The sequence below is a fragment of the Glycine max genome, chromosome 8 (assembly GCF_000004515.6).
Source record: "Glycine max cultivar Williams 82 chromosome 8, Glycine_max_v4.0, whole genome shotgun sequence".
Classification (NCBI taxonomy): domain Eukaryota; kingdom Viridiplantae; phylum Streptophyta; class Magnoliopsida; order Fabales; family Fabaceae; genus Glycine; species Glycine max.
The window spans coordinates 21,974,297-21,987,959 of record NC_038244.2 but is presented as its reverse complement, the minus strand read 5'-3'; the positions used below and the strand labels follow the sequence as shown (position 1 = coordinate 21,987,959).

The window sequence follows — 13,663 nt, the reverse complement described above, 5'->3', positions numbered from 1 at the left end:
GTATAAAAATCTATAGAAAAAGATAGAAACTGTTTATACAAAATATGGTAAGAGAGTGAGGAGACAAAATAATAAGATAGTGAGTAATTTTGTCTTTTATATCTGTTGTACTTGAAACAAAAATTATCCCATAATTTAGTGGGTAACAAGATCTTATATGTTTTCTTCTGTGTTCTCTTGTCTCTTTTATATTGTCCGATAACCGTAAATCCTTTTAAAATTGAATGTAAAACAAATATAATATTTTTGTGTTGCTATGTCCTTAAAATTATGCATATATGACGCATATGGACAAGAGATTGTGTTGGTGACATTAGTGTTAAAAAAATTTATTCCATAATCAATGTGAGCTATTATAAAATAATTATATTAATTATTTATTATTAGTGAGTTTTATTTTATGTGATCAATTTAAGTGAGTTCGTTAGACAATTAAATAAGATGATATATAGTTAAATAAGCAAAGGTTATTGTGACCCATTAGGAGATAATGAAAACCCTATTAGGTTAACACACTCTAAGAAGGTTATCATCTCCTATATACCAAGTCGTCATACATAGTTTTTATTCCTTCCATCTGAAGAGTTACGAAGGTCCTATTGAGGAATAAAGAGATTCCGATTGAGAAAGAATCGTAATATCATTATTCGTGATCGTGATGGATAGCTGCAAAGATCTTACAACATATGTCAAAGAACGCTTAGATAAAGAACCAACTACGAATCTAGGTATTTTATCTAATCCTTAATAATCAAATATGCCCTAGATTTTAGGGCTTTCGGTGAATTATCCTAAACTATAGACCTGTAAATTTTTAACTTCCACATAAAGAATAAAGATTAAAGGTATTCCATCAATTACTTTTTAAGCATGTTTCTTAGAAGGTTTCTATTTTATTAGGTAGTGAAACATTTTCAACAGATGCAGAGTTTTGTTAAAAAGTGAGGCAGTCTCAATTGGGGCAAATACCAACCCTAACATGCTTCACACACCAAATGTCTATCACCCAAATTAGCTTAGCTATGAAGATTGAGGAGGAGTAAAGGTGAATGTTTTCGGTAAGTGACAAATTGGAACTATGTTTCTGAAGTGTTTAGGCCACTCAAGTTCCTCACAGAGGCAGTATCCAACAATAATAGAAGAGTTGTGCCATCAATTTTCTCTTGCCGATCTTGGGAAATCAACCAACAACTTCGATCAAAACAGAGTCATTGGACGTGTAATATTCCATTTTTTGTAAAATAAATTAAAAAGGATTTTATTTAAAAATAAATAAAGTTTTAGAAAAATAATGAAATTTTTATAATTAAATACATAAGGAGAAATAATTTTCTTAATTAAAATAATAATTTTAAGATAAATAAAATAAATATATGTCCTTAGAAAAAAATGTTTTATTTATTCATTAGATAAGGAGTAAAATAGAGTTTATTTTTTAAAATGATAAAATAAAGAAAAATATAGTAAATAATAGGCTATGAGTACCTAGTTATAAATAGAGACATAGTAGGTCGGTTTTCACATTGACAATACGTCTCTACACTTTCTCTTCTTCTCAAATTCATTTTCTCTTATTTCTCTCTCAAAATCCTCTCTTTTTCCCACATACACTCAAACTTATCTCAGTAAAATGACAATTCCGGATTCATTAACCATTGGAATGTTGTTAAATTTAAACATTAGGTTCAGAGCTTATTTCCACACATACCTACCGTTAGAATTTTTGAAATAATATCTGCGGTGAGGGGAATATCCCTCTCACGTAACTCTGTTTTTCTAGCATACACTCAAACCTACCCCAATAAAACTACAATCCAGGACAGGTTAACCGTTTGATTGTTGTGAAATTTGGACACCAGGTTCCAAAAGCTTTTCTGCACATTGCTACTGTTGGGATTTGAAAAATAATGTCTGTGGTGAGAGGAATGTCCCTCACACGGAGACAATGAAATGGAAGCTCCAATCCTTTCTCCTTCTCTCTAACACTTGGAAACCCTAACAAAGCAAATAGAGAAAAAACTTGAGGAATCTTAGGAAACTGCTAAAGACATCGCTATCACTATCGAACTACACACGTGAGCCCACTTAGAGGTAAAAGATGATTTTATCACAATTGGGATTAGAATGAACATGTGTAGGGATCCTTAGAGGATCAAATTGGGGTTTATTTTGGTATGTTTATTGTATTGTAATTCTTCCTATATGATTATGTGAAATTGTTTGAGGGGTTTTACTCCCCATGTTGTGAGAAGAATTTTCGAATAATTTGTTTGTATTTTGGACAAGATTACTATATTAGCATAATAAATTGTTATAATGGGATCATGAAATTGTAATTGAAATTGTGTGTAATGGATAAATTGAATATGTGTTGATTTATGAGATACATGGAAACATGTGATGGTGGATTGTGATGTTGTGATATGTTAAAATTGTGGACATGAAATTTGGTTGTGAATAAGTGTGTGGTTAACACTTGATGTGATAATAATTGTGTTGTGAGTTGTGAATTATACAATAACCCAACTGGTGTTTACCTTGAGAAACATGTTTATGCACAAAGTGTTAAAGGGAAAGTTTAGGATTCCTAGTTAGGAACCTAAAGTGTTAAATTGTAGGGCAATGTGTTAAACGTGTTTGAAACACGAGGGTGAGGTCGTGCGTATTGTATAATTCATGAGCAGGATTTGCGTGCAAAAATTGTTTTAGGGGTTGGACCTGAATTAGGAAGGTGAGGCCCTAACGGATTCTTCGGAATCTAGGCCTTAGGAGTAAAGACACTCGATTTGAGTGCTCCTTTAAGCCTATATTGATTTCATATGGTTGGAGCATTCTCGCAAAACAGAGTGACCCTAACTGGTCACCTTATGATTTTACTTAGTGAGAGTGACCTGACATACCCATTGTGTGGTGTGTCTTGTTATGTACTCATAAGCGCCCTAGTGTGATTTTTCACCGACATGGTACCACATTGCATATAGGCTTGAGTTTTAGTATAATTATTGCATAACGCCTGTGAATTGTTTATTATCAAATTCATGAGTGTTGTTACGTCTTGACTCGAGTGTGTGATTCATATGTAATGTGATTGGTGATTGAAAAATGAATTTTAAATGATAAAGTGGTGAAGTAACGTGGATTGTATTAAGTTGAGCAATGTTATAAATACTTCTATAATTTATTTTGATTATGTCTTTGTTTATCTATATTTTATTTAGAAATGTGATAATTTACTCTATGTGTGTTGTTTGTGTTTGGATCTTATGATGATCTCGAACCTTGTGTTCGTGGGAGCAGATGACTAGGTGAATGACTTTAAATAATCTCGTGCTAGAGGACGTTGGGACACAATGCTCTAATAGGATGTGTGACATTGGGGCATGAGTTTTTATTTCAATTGTATGATGTTATTTTACTTTAATTTAATCAACTATTTAACAAGATTTCTTTTGCAAACTTTGACGGCCTTGTCTTGAGCCAGATATGTTTTTAATAAGTTTCATTTGGTAATAGTGAAGTAAATATAATCCTTTTACCTCATGAATTTGTGTACATGATTTTGATAAAATTGGTTTAATTAAATTCCATTATTTTATATATTTTTCTTATTTATATGTATGTCCAGGTAGAGGGTGTCACAAGACGCGAAACATTTAGTACAGTATATAAAGGTTGTCTCCAACATAAAGATTCTTCTAGTTATACAATCGCATTAAAACGGTTTAATGTGGGATATAATGCAGTGTTTAAGAAAGAAATAAACCTACTCTGCCAACTTCACCACCCTAATTGTGTGTCTCTTATTGGATTTTGCAACCATGAAAACAAGATGATTATTGTGTACGAGTACATCTCCAATGGATGTCTAGATAGACGCCTACAACGTGGGAAACTCAGAAGCCAAGCGCTTCATCTTTCATTGTATCCTCAGAGCCAATACCATTCTTTTGGATGAGGACATGGAGCCAAAACTCTAAGGTTTCGGCCTTAGCATATAAGGACCACAATTTAATTCGAAGGCGAAGCCGAAACAAATTAATGCAGATCATATTAAGGGTAATTTTATTTTTTATGAGCTAACTAGGATGAATTTTTTCCAGTTAACTAAGCTAATACAGTAATACTTAAACTTATAGATAGTCTTGGTTACATGCCTTTGGAGTATGTCATGGATGGTTTTGTGGCAGATAAATGGGATGTTTTCTCATTTGGTTTGGTTCTACTACCAGTTGTGTGTGGAATGGATTATTTAATAATGCCAGCAAATATGGAACAAATGGAAAAGCCTGTTGAGGAGAATATTGATTTGAATATCAAAGGAAAGATTGCACCAGAGTGTTTGTGACACCTTCTACCCCGACATACATATAATTAAGAAAAACATAAAAATTCGGAATTTAATTAAATCAATTTTATTCAAATTACTTAAACCAATTCACATGGGTAAAAAGGTCACATTCACTTCATTGTTACCAAATAAAACTTATTAAAAAGCATCTCCAACTCAAAACAAGGTCGTCCAAAACTCCAAAGAATGAACTAAAGACTCAGCATGTGAAACAAAATGATAAAAACAAACTATTCAAAACTTCATGCAATAATACAAAAACTCATGCCCCAATAATATATCTTATCAGAGTATTGTGTTCCAGCATCCTCTAGCATGAGTTTCTCTATAACCATCCACCTAACCATCTGCTCCCACGAACACAAAGTTCGAGATCATCACAGGATCTAAACATAAACCTCACACAGGGAGTAAGTTATCACATTCCTAACTAGTAGAGAGAAACAAGACAACATAGATATACATATCATATAAATGAAATACAACTTACTTAAACACAACTCACGTCATTCCACCACTTATCGCGTAACATCACTTCTGAATACTACACGTCTCACACATTTTCACATCATTCACGTACTTAAGGATTAAAGCACAATATCACTCAACCAATCAATATCGATCAATACACAAACGTTATGCAACAAATATACTAAGACTCAATGCTATATGCAATGTGGTACCATGTCAGTGAAAAACCTCGTCGGGTGCCTAGGAGTACATGACAAGATGGACCACACACTGGAAGTCAGGTCACTTTCACTAGGTGAAATCATAGGGAGACCAGTCAAGGTCACTCTGTTTTGCAAGAACGCTCCAATCATATGGGATTAGCATAGGCTTAAAGGAACATTCAAACCGAGTGTATTTATCCCCAAGGCCTACACTCCGAAGAGTCCGTCAGGGCCTCTCCCTCTTGATTCAGGTCCAATCCAAAAAACATTTTAACACGTAGACTCTATGTATGAAATATACAAAACACACAACCCCTCAATTGTTCTCAAAATAATTTTAACCCGTCGCACCTCAAAGTGATTAAACTCGTCGGGTTCCCATAGTGGATCTCATCACCTTACTCATCGCGCATTAACTCGTCACCCTTAAAAGGTCTTATAGTTGTGTGATTTTATAATTCATAGCTCACAATTCAATGCATACAACATCTCAATACACGTGTGATCTCACAATTTAACACATACTCAACTTGTCACTTACATACAGTTCATCGCACTTCCCTAATCCCAAGACAACAAGTTATCACGCCTCATGCATCATATACATGTTACACAATAAAAATATCAATATGTTATGTTCATACGATTAAACTCCTCAAATAATTTTACATAATCATATCAAAATCAAAGGAATCAAAATCATAGGTTCAAAAACACGAAAACACCAAGAGCACTCAATTTTATCAACCAATTTGCATATAGGCATCAATTGGTCCATCAAACACAACAATCTTGTGATTATAATCATAAAGGAAAAATTACAATAAAATAAACATCCCAAAATAAACCCCAATTTGATCCTCTAAGGATCTTACACATGTTTACTTTAACCCCAATTGTGATAAACTCATCCCTTATCTCTAAGCGGGTTCACGTGTGTAGTCTAGTGTCTCTAGCGGTTCCCTAAGATTCCTCAAGTTTTTCCTTTGGTTGCTCTGCTAGGGTTCCCAAGCGTTAGAGAGAATGAGAAAGTATTGGAGCCTCTATTTCACTATCTTCATGCGAGAGACATTTCTCTCACCATAGACATTATTTCATAAATTCCAACGGTTAAAATTAGTTCCAAACCTGGCGTTCAAATTTCACGACGATCCAACGGTTAACAAGTTTGGCAACGTAGTTTTACTAGGAAAGGTTTAGGTGTATGCGGGAAAAAGAGAACTACGTGTGAGGGACATTTCTCTCACCATATACATTATTTCTCAAATCCCAACGGTGACGGTGTGCAGAAATGAGCTCCAAACCTGGTGTTCAAATTTTACGACAATCCAATAGTTAATGAGTCTGAAACTATTAGGATAGGTTTGAGTGTATGCTGGAAAAAGAAAAGATTTTGGGAGAGGGGGAAGGGAAAACTAATTTGAAAGGAAGAGGGAGTGTAGAGACGTATGGTAAATGTAAAAACTAACCTAATATGTCTCTATTTATAGCTAGGGTACCCTCAGCCTATTATTTACTCTATTTTTTCTTTATTTTATTATTAATAAAAAAATAACTTTATTTTACTGAAGAAATGTAGGTGATTAAGATAGCTGAAATTGAGGTTATTGTTTTCAGTCACAATAAGCTAAAATTGATTGAGATAATTATTTGTAGCTTTTGTTGTGATCCTTTTTTCTAGCATTTTTTATTTTACCAAATGTTGTCATTGTAATAATCTTGTAATAAATTTGAAAGGAATGCAGGAAATTGGGTGCCAACAAACTAGTAATGATAGAACCACTTTATAACTAAGTGCTAATATAGGGCACAATAGTATAGAAGATCTGCGTTATCAATTGTAGAGATCACTACACACCTAAAGCATGTAGTATTTTTAAAAGGTAATGTTGATAATTTTTTAAATGGACAAAGACACGGTAATCTTGGGAAATCCTAAGCCTTTGATAGAACTAGACCAGAAACAGAGGCAAGGAATGTGTGTATTATTATAATAGTGCACCCAAAACATAGTACATATGAGTTTCGAGGTTTCACCACCCTCTACTTCCTAAATTCTCTCCCTCCTCCCTCTAATTCCCCTCTAATAAACTATTTATATTTTCTTAACCAACTAACAGTTAGTTCTAACTATCTAATAGTTAGTTGTAACTAACTAACAGTTAGTTATCCTAGCTATCCTAACTAACTGACAGCTAACATACACCTTTCCTCCATCTATCAATACCTCCTCTTTAAGATGGACCTTGTCCTCAAGGTCAAGGTTAGAAAAACAACCTGCATTTCATAAGCAAGGGTCTCCTTCATCCTCTTCCTCCATAATCATCAATCTGAACTGTTTATTTTTACTCACATGAGCAGGATTATACTTTTCGTCACAGGTGAAATATTCTCCTTTCCTCATTTTCTCATTTACTTTCGTGAGTGACAAATTATGGAAGGTTCTTCTACCTTGCCACCCACTGGATCCTCTTTTAACAGCATTAGTAAGATCAATTGCCTTACTATTTGCTGGTTGCCAATCCTTTACAGATTTCTGACCCGAATAGTTGGGTTTCTGCAAATTATACCCCTGGATATTACTCAAGGGTAACTTCCATAAAACTCTATTCTTATCCTCCACTCTTCGAGCCTTAACCATGGCTTCCTTCAAGTTCTTTGGCTCATGAAGCCTTACTTCAGTACTAATCTCTTCCTTTAACCCCTTAGAAACACTTCCACTAGAAATGACTCCTCCAACACTTTCACCATTCTAACGCACTTTTCAAATTGACCGATGAATCCCTTCACAGTCTCTTCTTGTTGCAATGCCAATAACGCTTGAACAGGATATCCCAAGCTCGAAGCCTGAAACCTTTGAGTGACTGCAATCTTGAATCCATCCTAAGAATGATTTGGATTCCAAGATTCCCACCATTGGAACCAACCCAAAGCTTCCCCCTCCATCGCGATCACCACTACTTCCAGCTTGTCCTCTTCCCTAACTGCCCGTAACCGAAAATATCGCTCAATCCTGGTCAACCAGCCCATTGAATCCTCACCATCGAATATGGGCAATTCTAAATTCCTCCACAGATTGTCGTCGTGCACCGCCATACCTTCATCCCCTTCGCTCGCGTAAATTGTATGCACGTTCATCCTAGAAGATTTTTTCTCCCACGCCGCTGCCAACCTTTGGATCATCCCTTCGATCGAGCTCAACCACGATTCCACTGCTTCGCGATTCTCCTCCATGGCTATCTCCATAGCTTCCATGCGTGTCTCCATTCTTGCGTTCGCCTTCATCACCATTAACGATTTTACACTCCAAGATTGGAGCTTTGATACCAGTTGATAGAACTAGACCAGAAGCAGAGGCAAGGAATGTGTGTATTATTATAATAGTGCACCTAAAACATAGTACAGATGAGTTTCGAGGTCTCACCACCCTTTACTTCCCAAATTCTCTCCCTCCTCCCTCTAATAGACTATTTATATTTTCTTAACCAACTAACAGTTAGTTATCCTAGCTATTTCAACTAACTGAGAGCTAACGTACACCTTTCCTCCATCTATCAGTCTTCAATGCAACTTCAAGAATAATATTGATATCCTAAGCCTTCAATTATTATCGGTTTGTGCCAATGCTCTTCTCATTATCTTCGAATTGCCAAATTAAATATTTCTTCCAGATTGATTTTAATGATTGATTGTGATTGAAATTGTTTGATTATGCCAAGGATATCAACTCCATATTTGGATTTACTATGATATTTTGATCAAGTTTGAAATTTGTGTGCTTCTGTAAAATAATGGAACAATTGGTGTAATTGTTCCAGTTTTACAAGATCTCAATATCAAGTTGCACCAAAGGTATACGGAGGGGGAGTTTCACGGCTCTTGGAATGATCAACACTTGTACTGGGGAGCTAACAGCATTGATGATACTTTCTCCTGGTGTTAGAATTATGCAGACAGCTATGAAAGCAGGGAATAAGTGTATTGGTTGTATAGAGGGGGTTGGGTAGAAATGCATGAAATTATGCAGTCAGGAACTAGATTCTCTTGCCGCCAGGGAGGGTAAGTAGCGCTTATAGTTCCTATTATGCTGGACGGTAGCAACTTTTTTTACTGCTCTGGCTTGGTATGGCCATACCTTTTTCTAATTTTCATTTCTGCAAAGTTTACTCCAGGAATGCTAATAGATATCTGTGACACTGATTATTTTCACACACTTTCCACTTTGCATTCTAGAGATGTACTTGATTATATAAATATAAATAAACTCCAAAAAATGATATGTTTGTGGGGTTATTATTTTCTTTGTAATGAACAGAACTGAATGGGGTTTAGAAAATTTGGGAAGGTACCCGAAGTCATTACAATTAAGATAGAAAGGTACATTTTGTAATACACACAAAGAAGTCATGTTCTTTAAAAGCAAAATAAAGGCATGTGAGCACAATCTGGCTGTTTAGTCACTTACCAGTCACCACAAAACCTTACCAGCCATCTATCTGTTGTTTCCTTCTCTTTCTTGTCACACAAGTGGTGTGCTAATAATACAATGACCTCAATTTTTTTTTACATTTTTACCAATATATTAAAAAATGGGAATTTTAACCATAATAGGTTTGAGAGAGGGGGAATGCAAATCTTAAATCCTATGTTGGGCTGAATTTTTTTGAAAAGCTAAAATGAACATTTTATTAATAGCAGCAGCCTAGAAAAGAGCACAAGGTGTGACTCTTCCTAAGCTAAAAATGAAGCCAAATACAATAGCATATTGACATCCGAAAAGCAAAGCCAATATGAATACCACCTAAGAGTGATATACTTTCTTTACAACTCGAAGGGGCACCAATTGATGTGGATTACTATTGGCCTTTACTTCCTGCACGTCCATACCTACTTCCTACACTTCCCAATTTTTTCAATATTCCTAAACTACCCTTCTGATGTATTTAACTTTCCTTTATTCAACCTTTGTCCTAAAAGCAGCTGACCTACTCCCAACACCTTCTTCCATTTTCATTCAAGTATGTTTTCCGTGAAGGTTGCACTGGCGTAGACATCGTTATATCCGTCGAATGTCACGAACATTGGTTGTTTTGGTGCAGCTCCGCCAAGGTCGGGTCGAGGTAGCATCTACATTCTGTGCATAGCTCCTTTGAGGGTTGGGTTGAGGTAGATACTGTAGGTAAGTGGTTGTTTTGACTCTTTTGCTTGGTTAGTTTTTTGTTTGGAGAACTCATTCCAAAAGGCAATTGTGACTAATTCTTCTGGAAAAGACTTTATGATACACTTATACCACAATTACGGAAAAGCTTTTTTTGTAAATAATTATTATTCAGAATGGTTCAACAAGGATTCTGAAATAGCTACTCCGTGACTTTCATACTAGACTTCCGAAGAGCCTATTCTAGAAAGTGAGTTTGTTTTTTAGAATGTAATCTGGAATGCCTATTATAACTTTCCAAAACAACTCTTCCATAATTCTTTAAATATGCTTCGAGAAATCATTATCCCAAAAAGAAAGTTTTGGGAAAAAATGTTCCAGAATGGTCGTTCTGAAACCTGTAGTATACTTTTGATCTGTAACAGTACTTATAGGGTTTTGGATATACATTTAATCTGTAACAGTACTTATAGGGTTTTGGATAAACTTTTCGAGAAAGTATTTTTTTAATTATTTTTAATTTGTATTATAATTGATCAGATCAACCTAAGTTATAATTTTTTCTTTAATTTTAGTTTAAAAATAAATTTATTCTTAAAAAATTTCTATACTATTAAAATTTACTTTAAAAATGCTTTATGTGGTGATGACAATAATGTCAATAAAAGATAATGATTACGATAATAATATTTATACTAACGACCATAATAATATCAACTATAAAGAGAATAATAATGATATAATAATGTTCATGATAACCGTGATAATGATCACAATAATATTAATGATGATAACTATAATAATAATAATGATAATAATAATAATACCGGTGACATAATTTTTTTTAAAAAAATAAATATAAAAATATTTTAAAAACGAGTTAAAAACTAATTTAAATTCATTTTCATTAACACATGTTTTATGTTAAAACTTACATAAAAAAAAAAAACTCTCAACCTCCCCGAAACAGGCCTAATTAAATTAATATTTTATTTTACCACCGAAGCCAAAACCTGTCATGAATATGCAAGTCACTTCACTTACGTGAGCACATTAATGATTTGAGAATATAAAATATGAGTAAAATCAAGTTATGATTTCAACTATGTTAAAGAAAATTATGATTTGAACTAAATATACTAAACTAAATATTTAGCTTCATGCTAGACTATTTATTATATACCTCCAAATTATGATGTCAACTAAATATACCAGTAGGCAATATGTATCTAAAGTAATGCCTCTAACGGAGTTTATCGCAAAGGGCAACACGATTATTTTTTAGCATCATACAATCTCACAAACAGACAAAATAAGAGAGGACCATACCGAAGGACAAAACAACCGTTACACAGGAGAATCTACAGTAATGCCTCTAATGGAAACCATAAAAATGTTAAGTTATAGATAGATGAGATTCCTGCAGTAAAAGAAAACATGTTCACATTAAACTTTTTCAGTCATATAAATATATTAAAAAGTTAATAAAGTAAAAAAAATATAAGAAAAATGTATGAAGCGATAGATAATGTAGAATCCTCCGGTGACTTTACTGATTCCAGGCAAGTCGGATCCCTAGGAAGATTGAAGAAGAGTAGCAGTGAATGTTTTTGGTAAGTGACAAGTAATAATTAATCAATAATCAAGCAGGTTTTACAAATTGGAACCATGTTTGTCAAATTTGGGCTTCTGCAGTTCCAAGCACACAAGTACAAGTTCATCTCAGAGACAGTATCCAACGGTGATGCAAGAGTTGTGCCATCAATTTTCTCTGGCCGAAGTTTAGAAATCAACGAAAAACTTTTATCAAAACAGACTAATTCATCGTGGAAGTGCTGGTAAAGTATATAAAGGTTGAAGATCCGCATAGGAGTAGCACGTGGACTTCACTACCTTCATGCAGGAGTGAAGCTCACCATCATTCACCTTCACATCAACCTTAGCAACATTCTTTTGGACAACAACATGAAGCCAAAAATCAAAGATTTCAGCCTTAGCCTAAAGGGACCACATTTTATGTCAAAGCCAAAACCAATTAAAGTAGTTTCTGTTGTGGGTAATGTCTTATTTTATGAGCTTACTCTTTGCAATGAATTTTTGTCGGTTAAACTAAGTTAACACTTTCACTTATAGGTACTGCAATGAGTTTTTATCAGTTAAATTAAGCTAATACTTTCACTTATAGGTACTTATGCCTACATGGCTATGGAGTATGCCATGTACGGTACTGTCAAAGATAAATGTGATGTTTAGTCATTTGGTTATAGTTCTGCTAGATGTTGTATGTGGAAGGAAATATGTACAAATAAAAGCGCAAAGAGAATTTTTGGAGAAGCCTGTTGAGGAGGAAATTGATCCGAATATCAAAGGAAAGATTGTACCAGATTGTTGGTAAGTCTTTACAGATATCATGGTAAGATGCTGGGATTATGAACCAGATGAGCACAAAGAATGGGTGAAGTAGAGGTGGAACTTGAGTCTGCTCTGTTGTTACAGGAACAAGCAGATATCACAAACATCAGCAGTAATTATACCTTGTATTCCACCACCAATTTTCCAAAATACCAATGGCCGGTTAGATGGACTGAATCACTGAACTCGGGATACAGTGATACAGATACTGAACAAAGTATTGAATCCGTAGGTGATTTGATTAGGTAAGCTGAAATTAAGGTTAGTGTTTTGAATCAAAAGAGTCACAATGTCCTAACAAAATGACTATGGTTGTGTTGGGTAATGGGGATATCACTAGTGCATCTTCTTCTAGTTCTTCTAGTGAGAGTGAAAGTGAATGTGATGTACAGCCCCTGAAAGGTGATCCTTTGATGGTTAGGAGGTTAATGCGTAAGTGTGTGCAAGGATAGAGATGAAACTCAGAGAGAACATTTTTCATACTAAATGCATGGTGATGGGGAAAGCCTTAAAAATGATCAAGTTGAATTGAGTTACTTGTAACTTTTGTTGTGATCCCTCTTTGTTTCTAGCATTTTGATTTTACCAGAAGCTGATTGCAATAATCTTGTACTTGTACTTGAAAGGAATGCAGGAAATTGAATGCCAACAAATCAGTAGTGATATAGAACACAATAGTATTGATGAGCAATGTTGTCAATTTTTCTGCTGCCAATCTTATTAGATAAACAACTAATAGCTTCAATCAAAACAGAATAATAGAAAGAGGATGCTTTGTTACACTCTTCTCATATGATGCAATCAATGGCAATACTAGATCCAACAGAAGTTAGATGTATACACCAATTATTTTTATTTCCTTTTCCCCAAGGCAGAGACTAACTCCACCTTGATATCTTACAAATCGAGCAGTGGAGGAATGTCGGAAAATACTGAGATGGGGGATTTGTAAGTTCTCTATTCTTTATTTCTTAGACTTGGTAACCTCTTTTTAATGGGCCCTTTTGATGAGTGTCCTTTATTTGCTCATTATTGATTTATATCAGTTTCGAATCGCTCATATAACATAAC

The 13,663-nt window shown here is 34.5% G+C and overlaps 1 pseudogene; it reads left to right on the top strand.

Annotated features, from left to right (window-relative positions):
- The first annotated feature begins 1,078 nt into the window (after positions 1-1,078).
- LOC106799554 (receptor-like protein kinase ANXUR2) lies at positions 1,079-13,245 on the top strand (annotated as a pseudogene).
- Positions 13,246-13,663: the final 418 nt, after the last annotated feature.